Genomic DNA, 12087 nt, shown 5'->3' on the forward strand with positions numbered 1-12087 from the left:
AACAGCCACATAGTCAGCTATTGTCTCCTCTGGAAGCCTGTTCCTTGAATTGAACTTGAAATGCTGCATAGTAACTGAGGACTTTGGTCTAAGGTGGCTCTGCACAATTTTTATTAACTTGTCAGAAGTCTTCGAGTCTGGGGTGCTAGGTGACTGCGAATCAGCCCTTACGTTTTGCCCCCGCATGAGGACAAAAGATTTGCCCACTTCTTCTCCTCCCCGCGATGTCGTTAGCTGTAAAAAAGAATGCTAGGCATCCGACATACTGAGACCAGTCATCTGAAATGGGGTTGAATGGGTTGACACATCCAAACTGCAGAATTGTGAATGGGTGCAAGCGGACTGCGCTTCCGATAAGCTTTCCAGGTAATGATGAATTTAGGTGTTCAGCTTTCTGCAGAGTCGGTCTCTCCCTGGGGCCTTTTATAATTTTCTGTCCATAGCCATTTTTCATGTGTTTACCCTTTTAAATGTATTGCCGCTTTAAGAGCACTCACCGTTTTTTAAATTCTGTCTCTGCAGACATTGGCTTTTCTCTGCTGGGTTTCACACTGTTTTCGAGCTTTGGTGGGATTCCTGCGATTGCGATGCTTCAGGATTTAAAATATTTTTTTAAACTGCAGTGCTGCTTTCTGCTCCGATTGCCAGCTGTCACCTATTTTAGAAGTTAAGGACAGATGCTCTTTCCAATGCTTTGCTCACCCCTCTTGAAATTCATTTTCTTTTGTCGTTTATCCTCGTCGCCACTTTTATGTCTTGGGTAAATGAGTTTGTTGGCCAGCTGAATTCTAACTCCACGCCTTCCTATGTTCTCCTTAATTGCTGCTTGCAATCAATAATGGGGAGAGACTGATGTAAGAATAAACAGTGATGGTTTATGGAGGCATAGGGCAGAGCACCTGATCATACGTGCTCACTCAGAAACCTCCAGAACTAGGCTTACAGTTCCCAGTTGCCCGCACTGTACAGCGATTCGTCAATGCTGTCACATGAACAGTACACTCGTATTTTCTTAAAGGGACAGGGTACCTTACTTTACCACAATTAGGCAGGGGGATTGCTGGTGAGCAATTGAGTGGGTTGGAGGGAAATAGGTGTTTTTCTGGTGGCCACAAGAGCCAGGAGTTGGGGCAGGGTGGTTTAAAGCAACTAAAACTTACAGCTTATTTTGTGGACTCACTCTGTCCTGAGGAAAAGTCATGCTTGTCTCAAAACATTGACTCTGTTCCTCTCTCCAAGATGCTGCAAGGCTGCTGCGTATTTCAGTTCTTATTTCAGATTTCCAGCATCCACAGTACCTTTCTTTTATTATCATCTGTCCGCTGACCAACTCACAGATTTGCAGTCCTGCTGAAACCACTCAACTCTTAGGCTCATTCCCCTGTAGGCTGAGCGAGAAATATGGGGCTAAAGGTGTCCCTTAAGTGATGCAGAGCAAACAGTTCGAAATATTGGACAACCCCTTAAAATCCAGGATAGTTGGTCACCCTGGTGCACAGGAAAAAGAGACAGGTGGAAACTGCCTAATTCTTCTACCTTCTCTCCATAATCAGTCTGGTTTAATTTAGATATGCCAAGGTGTGTTCCCAAATCCCTATATGTGCGTGGTCAGTTTTTACAAAGTCACTAGCAGCAGCCATTCATAGATTATTAAACCAAGATCATTATTTATTCATGCACACTTTTCACAGAAAGGTTTATCGTTACTTCACACACACCGCAGATAAACAAGGAAGATACAATAAAAGAAAGGAGTTTCACTCCTACAAATATAAAAGCCATACAGAATAATTAACAAATAGTCATTTGGTGGTACAGGACTTGAGGATTGCTGAAAAAAAAGACATTTTTTTGTCGAAGCTTTTCAGCTTGCACTCATCAGGACAATTCGCAACAAAATATGATGTCAGGGGAAACAACATATTTATACTGCATAAAAACAGAGTGCTGATTGGTTTGCAATGGACTCTGATTGGTAAAGGTATTGCCATGGAGAATGCACCAATTGATGATGACTGACAGTTAACTGACAAGCATTGTCTGAAATTTAACCAAGGCAGCTTGACTCTCAATGGTCAAGGCATTACCCTGGGGAATGAACCAGTGAATGGCAGTCACTTATTTTGCTTAGCTGAAACAGGCACTTTGTGTGTACATGTTCTTTCTGTCTACAAAGAACAGGGCCTGTGTATTAACATATGTAGCTTCCAGTACATGCATATGCATCACACTGCGAGCCCGAATGACAATCTTACATTGGCTGTCAGTGTAATTCTTAGCACACTGAGCATTATTTCACAAATGTTGTCCAATCAGAGAGCCACATCTGATATTGGACACTTTGTTTTGAGTTTTGCAAGCATGGGCTGGTTGGATACAGTCCACAACCTGCCCACTGCAAATAGCAGAAGGGACATGCTGTTTGACATGATCTGCTAGTCTTTGGGACCTGTGACCTACATAGCTAGCATCACACTGGCGCTGAAATTCATACACCACGTTACTCCCTTGTGTGATAGGCAGAATGTTTTTTTGGCTTGACAGCAGCATCCTGTTAGAGATACCATTCGTGTTGCTACTGCATAGTAGCAATGTGAAACAGCTAGTTTAAACCTTGTGATCAAATCTTTGAGGTACCTTGCTCTTTCAGGGTAATCTGAGGTTGACTGGGCACTTTTCAAGGTCGAAAGTGATGGCCTTGGGCCCATTCATGAGTTCGCGTGATATACAGCATGTAATGATCTGATCAGGGTTGCCATTATCCGGCAGTATGTCTTTGGTGCACCCTATTTCAGCATAAAGCTTGCATGGTGATCAAATGGCTGAGGCCCTAATTATGAGGTTGCCGATAAGGCTAATCTTATAGTGTGCGGAATTGTAAGAGTCCCAACGCATGTATTGACGAGTGAAGGTACAATTGTGGTAGACCGTGATAGAGACCCCCCGGCAGATTTCGCAACTAGTACGTCAAGGAAAGGGAGTTCATCTGACATTTCGAAGGTGAATTTGAGTGCAGGATAGAGCCCTTTAAGACATTTAAGGAAATTACATATTTCTGACCTGTGGATGATGCGTTTGCTATATTTAAATCTGCAGCTGCATGTAATAATTTCCTTGGACTCAGGGGTGATGTCAGAGGACTGGAGTATTGCAAACAATGTTCAAAAAGGGGTGCAAAGATAGACCTAGCAACTACAGGCCAGTCAGCTTAACTAAGGTGGTGTGGAAACTTCTAGAAACAATACTTAGGGACAAAATTAATAGTTCTGTGAACAAATGTGGGTTAATTAAGGAGAGCCAGTATGGATTTCCTAAGGAAAAATTGTGTTTAACTAACTCGCTGGGGTTGTTTGAAGAGGTAACAGAAAGGGTTGATGAGGGCAATGCTCTTGATGTGGTGCTAATGTTCTTCCAAAAGGCATTTGATACAATGTTGCACAACAGACTTGTGACAAAAGTTATAGCTCATGGAATAAAAGGGAAAGTAGCAACATAGATACAAGATTGTTTGAGTGACAGTAAACAGCGAGTAGTGGTTAATGGATGGTTTTCGAGCTGGAGGAAGTTTTGTAGTGGACTTCCCCAGGCATCAGGATTGAGATCCTTGCTTTTCCTGATATATATTATGACCTAGACCTCGGTGTACAGTACGCAATTTCAAACTTTGTGGATGATACGAAACTTGCAAGCGTTGTGAACTGTGAGGAGGATAAAGTAGAAGTGTAGAACTTCAAAATGACAAAGACAAATTGGTTAAATGGGCGGACAGGTAGCAGATGAAGTTCAATGCAGAGAAATGAAACATGGAGAGACAATATAAATTAAAGTGTATACCTCTAAATGGGGTGGAGGAACAGAGGGAACTTGAAGCTGGCAGGATAGGTTAAGAGGGTGGTTAATAAAGCATACAGTGTTCTAGTCTTTATTTATAGGGGCATGGAGTACAAAAGCAAGGAAGCTATGTTGAACTTTTATAGGACGCTGGTTTGGTCTCAGCTGAAGTATTGCATGCCGATCTGGGTACCACACTTCAGGAAGGATTTTAAGGCACTAGGGAGAGTGCATAAGAGATTCACAAGGGTGGTTCCAGGGATGAAGAACTTCAGTTATGTAGAAAAGAAGGTTGCCTGGAGGTTTGACAGAGGTATTCAAAATCATGAGTGGTCTGGAAAGGGTAGAGAGAAACTGTTCCCACCCATGAAAGGATTGAAAACAAGAAGGCACCTATTTAAGTAATTTGCAAAAGAAGACAAAGGGATATGAGAAAAAATTTCTTCACTCAGCAAGTTGTTAAGGTTTTAAATTAACTGCCTGAGAGTGTGGTGGAGGCAGGTTCAATCATGGCAGGGAACTGGATTGATATTTGAAGAGGAAGAATGTGCAGGGTTATGGGGAGAAGGTGGGAGAATGCAGGAAGTGAATTGCTCTTTTGGAGAGCTGGTGCAGACGTGATGGATCAGATGGCCTCCTTCTGTGCTGTAACAATCTTGTGATTCTGACAAAGACAGTTGCAATATTCCACAAGAATGTGATCTAGGCATGTTCATTATGATCCCCTTCTTATAAGCCTCCAGAAGCTTGGCCAACTTGCAGTTCCAAATGTCAAGTGACCTGTGGCAACCATCTTAAAGGTCAACAGTGTCCCTTTAAAAGACGGCATACATGTTTTCAAAAAAATTGTAATGCCTCGGTGCTCTCTTGTTTTTAATCCTTTCATGAGTGGGAACAGTTTCTCCCTATCTGCTCTGCCCAGACCGCTCATGATTTTGAATACCTCTATCAAACTTCCGTTCAACCTTTTCTTCTCCAAGGAAACAGACCAAACTTCTCTGATCTTAAGTTGAGGAAAAGATACTCAACAATTATATTCACACCTTAAAAATAATGAGCCCTGTAATGGGTTATGAAATCAAAGTGCCAAATTTTATGTAACGCTCCCTCGTTTTGAGCATAAGAAAGGTTCACATAGTTTAATTCAATTCAAAATGAAAATTGTGACTAAAAGTATCTTAAAAATAATACATCTGCATATACATACATAGAGAAAGCTATTAGCAAACTTAAAATAACTTATGGTTAAAGAAAAGACATTGAGTAAAATGCTTAAAATCCTCAACTCCAAAAAAGGGTACAAGGATTAGTTAAGCTGCTTTTAGCTTATTTGAACATTTGTAGGTCAGCATATGCACACATACTTTCACACGGGAAAGCACAGGGTATGTCACAGAACTGTATATCAATGCCTGCCATGTCCTTATCTGATACAGTACGCACAAGGATCTCAACAAGAATTCAGGGGAATGGTGTGTGTCAGAAGGCTGCTTACACTGGTCTTTCTGCTCCCTGAAAACCCACCCACTTTGGCTCTGCTTCTAGTCCAGATGTAACTGATCCTCTCTGCAATGGAAATGTGACATGTCTCCAGGAAGGCTGTGTAATTTTGGACTCAAAAATAGCAAGAAATGAGGGGTGTCAAATGGCTACAATATGACCACAGAAGATGGAGCCCAGGTTGGATGGTAAATGAAAGTGGTCTCCTCATTTTGGGGGTAAATGCTCATGGAGTCCCATCCTGTCTCATCCTGAATCCTGGGACTACATCCATTTTCTGAACCTAACAAGAGACATAAACTAAAAAGGATAGGAAAACACTGGAACCATTGACAAGTCCAAGAGAAAGATGAAGATCTCAAGGCTTTTATTGGACTGGGGCGGTAGGGCACCAGGCTTCTGTTATATGTATAGGTCTTTTTATACATAGATTTAAGTTTATCTTAATATTTAATTATGCAATTATCAGACTTCAAATTAACCCAATAAAATCAATTAAATGTTTAGGTTTGAACAAGACATAACCATTAGGCAAGATGGAATCTTGAACAATAAGTTAAAAGGGAAGGTTTATTTTAGAAAGGAAAATGTATACTTAAAAACACAAAATAGAATTACAGCTGCAAACTAGTGATCAGGTCACTGAAGAGTAAGGTTGTGTTCCTGTTCCTTCATTGAGGAGAGGAGAATGCGAGAGGAGAATGCGAGAGGAGGACCCTGGGACAGGCTGTCAGCAGCACCAAGAGGATCTAGTCTATCTGGAGGATCTAGCATCTTGTCTGTACTCAAGTAGGAGTAAGGGTAAAATAAAAGCAACGGTCCGTATTATATTTCGTTAAAATATGTGGTGGGAGCTCAGTCCCGTGATTTGCACATCCTGTGCTATGTGGGAAATCCTAGATGCTCCTGGCAGTCTGATGACTACGTGTGCAGGAAGTGACTTCGACTAGAGCAACTGGAGCTCCGGGTTTTGGAGCTTGAGCAGCAGCTATGTGTGCTACGGTGCATTGACGAGGCTGAGAGGTTCGTTGATAGCACATTTCAGGACATGGAAGTGCAAGCAGAGAGGGAATTGGTGACTGCCAGGCAGAAGAAGGGGACCAGGCAGGTAGTGAGGGAATCCCCTGAGCGCAACTCGCTCGCAAACCATTTTTCGGCCTTGGAAAATGGTGAGAGAGACGGTTCCTCTGTGGAGGCCAACCAGAGCCAAGGCCGTAGCACTATGGGTGGTCTAGCTGCTCTGTGGGGGAGGAAGAAGTGTGGAAGAGCAATTGTGATAGGGAATTCATTAGTGAGGGGAGTAGACAGGTGCTTCTGCAGTCATAGACATGACTACAGGATAGTATGTTGTCTCTCTGGTGCCAGGGTCAAGGGTGTCATGGAATGGCTGCAGGGCTTTCTGAAGGGGGAGGGTGAACAGCCAGAGGTCGTGGTCCATGTTGGGACCAATGACATAGGAAGAAAGGGAAATGAGGTCCTGCAAGCAGACTTTAGAGAGTTAGGTAGGAAATTGAAAAAGCAAGGCTTCAAAGGTAGTAACCTCCAGATTACTCCCGGTGTCGCACAGTCACTACTCACTAGTATAGGAACAGAAGGATAGAGCAGATGAATGCGTGGCTGGAGAGATGGTGCAGGAGGGAGGACTTTCGATTCCTGGAGCATTGGGACCATTTCTGCAGGAGGTGGGACCTGTACAAGTTGGACATGTTATATCTGGACAGGAATGGAACCAACATTCTCGCAGGGAGGTTTGCTAATGCTGTTGTGGTGGATTTAAGTTGGCAGCGGTGGGGGTGGGGGGGGGGGTGGGTGGGGGGGATCCTGAAAAGCAATTCAGAGGGGAGAGAAGCTGAGATGGAATTAAAAGTTAAAACACTAGTAAGTGAGCCTGGAAGGCAGAGGAAACATAGGCTAGATAAGAAAGAAGTGAATTTAGCAAGGCTAAATGAAATAGATTTTAATGCAAAGAGCCTGAGGAATAGGACAGATGAGCTGAAGGCACAGGTAGGCACGTGGGAGTATGATATCATAGCTATGACCGAGATGTGGCTAAAAGGGCATGATTAGCAGCTCAACATTCTTGATTATAGGGTATTCAGATGTGATAGAGAGGGGGATAGAAGAGGGGGTTCGTAATATTGATTGAGGAATCAATTATAGCAGTGAGGAGGGATGATATCTTAGAAGGATCATCAAATGAGGCCATATGGGTAGAAGTAAAAAACATGAAAGGGGCAAACACGCTGTTGGGTGTGTGCCAAACAGTCAGGGAAAGATAGAGGATCAAATATGTAATCAAATTTCAGAGAACTCTAAGAATAATAAGGCAGTAATAGTAGGGGATTTTAACTACCCAATTATTAACTAGGATAGTTTTAGTGTGCAAGCTAGGGAGGGAGCAAAATTCTTAAATTGCATCGAGGAGAACTTTTCTAAACAGTATGTAGAAAGCCCAACAAGGGAGGGGGCAGTTCTGGACCTAACATTCGGAAATAAGCCCGAGCTGGTGGAAGGCGTATCAGTAGGGAAGCATTTTGGAGATAGTGACCATAACTCAGTTAGATTTAGCATAGTTATGGAAAAGGATAAGGTTGGGCTGGAAATAAACGTTCTAAACTGGGGAAAGACTAATTTTACTAAGATGAGATACGATTTGGCCCGAAGTGGACTGGGAGCAGCTACTTGCAGATAAAACTTTGTCAGAACAGTGGGAAGCATTCAAGGAGGAAATAGCGAGGGTATAGGGCAAATACGTTCCAGTAAAGACAAACTGGGGGACGAAGTCTGGCAAGCCCTGGATTTCAAGGAACATAAAGGTTAGGATTAAGAAAAAAGGAGAAACTTATGCCAGGCACTGAGGGCTCAATATGGCAAAGTCCCTAGAGGAGTATAAAAAGTCCAGGGGGGAACTTAAAAAGGAAATTTGAAAAGCTAAGAGGGTGCATGAGAAAGCATTAGTGGGTAGAATAAAGGAAAACCCAACATGTTTTTAAATATATAAAGAGCAAGAGAATAACTAGGGAAAAAGTAGGGCCAATTAGGGACCATAGAGGTAATCTGTGTGTGGACCCGGAAGACATGGGTGCAGTCCTCAATGAATACTTTGCGTCGTTCTTCACAATGGAAAAGGACGACACAGGTATAGACATCAGAGTGGTGGACTGTGAAATATTGAAGCAAATTAACATAGAGAGGGAAGAGGTACTAGCGGGTTTAGTGGCCTTACAAGTGGATAAATCCGCAGGCCCGGATTAAATGCATCCCAGGCTGCTGGGGGAGGCAAGGGAAGAGATATCAGGGTCCCTGGCAGTAATCTTCAAATCCTCTCTGGCCACAGGTGAGGTGCCAGAGGACTGGAGGGTTGATAATATTGTCCCATTATTAAAAAATGAAGGGATAGACCAGGAAATTACAGGCCAGTCTAACTTCGGTGGTGGGGAAGTTACTAGAAAGAATTACAAGGGACAGAACATATCTGCAGTTGGAGAGAAACAGATTAATCAGGGATAGTCAGCATGGATTTGGTAAGTGAAAGTCATATTTGACAAATTTGATCAACTTGTTTGAGGAGGTAACCACGAGTGTTGATGAGGGTAATGCATTTGATGTGGTCTACATGGACTTTAGCAAGGCTTTTGATAAGGATCCTCATGGCAGACTAGGATCAAGAAAGTAAGAACCAATGGGACCCAAGGCAAAGTGGCACATTGGATCCAAAATTCGCTAAGAGGCAGGAAGCAGAGTGTGATGGTAGAGAGATATTTCTGTGACTGGAAGTCTGCTTCCGGTGGGGTTCCGCAGGGCTCGGTGCTGGGGCCCTTGCTGTTTCAGGTGTACATAAATGATTTGGACTTAAATGTAGGGGGTATTATCCAGAAGTTTGTGGTAGACACAAAAAGTGGTAGGGTGGTAAATAGTGAGGAGGATAACTGTAAACTGCAGGAGGATATCAGTGGACTGGTCAGGTGGGCAGAGCTATGGCAAATGGAATTCAACCTGGAAAAGTGTCAGGTAATGCACTTGGAGAGGGCTAACAAGGCAAGGGATCACACTATGAATGGTAGGACGATAGAAAATACTGAAGATCAGAGGGACCTTGGTGCACATATCCATGGATCCCTGAAGGTAGCAGGGCAGATAGATAAGGTGGTTAAGAAGGCATATGGGATACTTGCCTTTATTAGCTGAGGCGTAGAATACACGAGCAGTAAAGTTATGCTGGAACTGTATAAAATGCTCACTAGGCCGCAACTGGAGTACTGTGTGCAGTTCTGGTCACCACATTATAGAAAGGATGTGATTGCACTGGAGAGGGTGCAGAGGAGATTTACTAGGACGCTGCCTGGGCTGGAGGATCTGAGCTGTGAGAAAAGATTGGATAGACTGGGGTTATTTTCCTTGGAGCAGCAAAGGTTGAGAGAGGACCTGATAGAGGTGTATAAGATTATGAGGGGGCATAGATAGGGTGGATAGGAAGACACTTTTTCCAATAGTAGAGAGGTTAATAACCAGGGGACATGGATATAAGGAAAGAGGTAGAAGACTAAGAGATGAGTTGAGGAGAATTTTTTTACCCAGAAGGTGGTGGGAGTCTGAAACTCACTGCCTGAAAGTGTGGTTGAGTCATAAACTCTCGTAACATTTAAGAAGTATTTAGATATTCACAGGCATTGCCATAGCCTCCAGGGCTATGGACCAAGCACAGGAAAATGGGATTAAAGCAGTCAGATCTTTGTTGACCAGTGTGGACACGATGGGCTGAATGGCCTCCTTCTTTGCCGTAAACATCTATGAGACAGGAATTCTTTCAAATTGTGCCTCAGGAATGTAAAAAAATCATTTTTTGCAATATTACTGTGGGATACCATGAAGCAGGCTTAAGGAGGCTGAGTGCATGTTATGTGTATGTGTGTGTCTGTGTGTGAGCTAATTTAATTAAATTGAAGGGAGTCAGACTACAAGGTTTAAATCATTAAAGGGTTAGGTGTGAAGCAGGCATTTTGAAGTGGAAATGAACAAGCTAAGATGGGATAACAGTAGATACAACATGAATATGAATTTGCATTAGGAAATAGATAAGGAGTTGAATTTTTAGTTGTTGAATTTCAAAGGGACAAAACAGGAAGTTTTACAATTGGCAAAGATTATAAATAAATAAAGCAAAGTTTTTAAGTTTATTTTGCTGAAAGGGGAGGCCATACCATAAAAACATGAAAGATTTTTAGAATCTGGGAAATGTATTTTTCAAAATAAAGCTAAAAATAATGGTTTTAAAGATGAAGGGGGAAAATATATTTGAGGAAAGATTGAAAGCCGTATGAGGGGTGTCTGGCTATGTGATCTTGAAGAGTGTGTTGTGTGAATATTGTCCTGTGAAGTAAGCAGCTTCTAGCCACCCCAGAGAAGTGTTTGCTTGTTCCAGGAAGCAAGGTTTTGTTACAAACCTTGGATTTCCACTGCTGAGTGAGAGGGGCAGAGAAGCTTGTGAAATACCTCCCATATAGCAACAGTGGATGCCCTGCAGTAATATTACTGGATGTCTTATAGATTGAGAATCTATATGGACTGCTACCTGGGAACGGGTGTTTATTTGTGAGTATAGCTAAGTAGAAATCTTTTGAGAAATGTTATAAGACTACATTTAACTGTAATCTTGTAATCTTGGGTGCTTAAGTTTTCTTTTGTTAATAAATGTTTTAACTTAATATTTAAAATATCCAAATGTGGTAGTGAAATCTTTACTTCCAACTTCAGTACACATACCTTCTCATGATAAAAATACAAATTGCAAATGATTTTGATAGCTTGGCCAAGTTTCCCTTTGGGATTTGGTCAGCCCACAATTATCACCTGCCATATCATAACAGGAGCATTCATTACATGGGTAGCTGGCAAAGATGCCATTAAAAGCTTTTACTTTTATCATTTAAATTATCAATAACTCATCTCATAATTCTTTCATAATTGGTTGGTTTAAATGTTGGTTTGTTTTACTTGGAGTTTAACTACCTATGGACATTGTTTCTTGAAAGGACAATATTTCTTTCACAATGCCTTTTGTTATCTGACCTTGCATAATTGTCTATTGTCTATTTTGGTGATCACTTTTGTTGAGCTTAGCACAACATATCTGACTGATACTCATCCAAAACAGAAATAAGGTTTTAAATCCAGCTTTAACATAACTACATGATTAATCAGTATTTCAGTTACAGCTTAATTGAGGTACACTATTTGGTCAATCATCTGTTTCTGGCTGGTTACTAATTATGTAATAAGCCTTAATTAATGCATATGAGTGATTATAAATGAAGACACAAAATGGCTTCTTATCTCAGTGTTAGTATAAAATCATGTTTGACCTTGTTAGTTTATTATAATTAATATAACATGCAATTCATCAAAAAATGCTTGAGTTACACTAAAATCTAGTACTCAAGCTTACTTACATTTGACCACCTAATGGTTGGTTTTTTGAAGTCGATGGGTGCATTTTGGGCTGGAGTTCAAGTCAAATTTCTATCCAACCTCAAGTTAATTTCACATGACAGCAGATATGGAAAGAAGGAAGGAATGCTTCCAGTTTCTTCCTTAATCCCTGGTGCTGGGCATAACTCGCTTGCTATTTGAGCTCAAGTACATCAGGCGAATTAGATCATACATTATTTCAATGCAGGTGCGTCACACCCAGTGCCTGTGTTATAAAGTATTGTATTGATTATTTATAACTGTTGGTAAATTATTAAATATTTGCAA

The sequence above is a fragment of the Carcharodon carcharias genome, chromosome 3 (genome assembly GCF_017639515.1).
Source record: "Carcharodon carcharias isolate sCarCar2 chromosome 3, sCarCar2.pri, whole genome shotgun sequence".
Lineage (NCBI taxonomy): Eukaryota > Metazoa > Chordata > Chondrichthyes > Lamniformes > Lamnidae > Carcharodon > Carcharodon carcharias.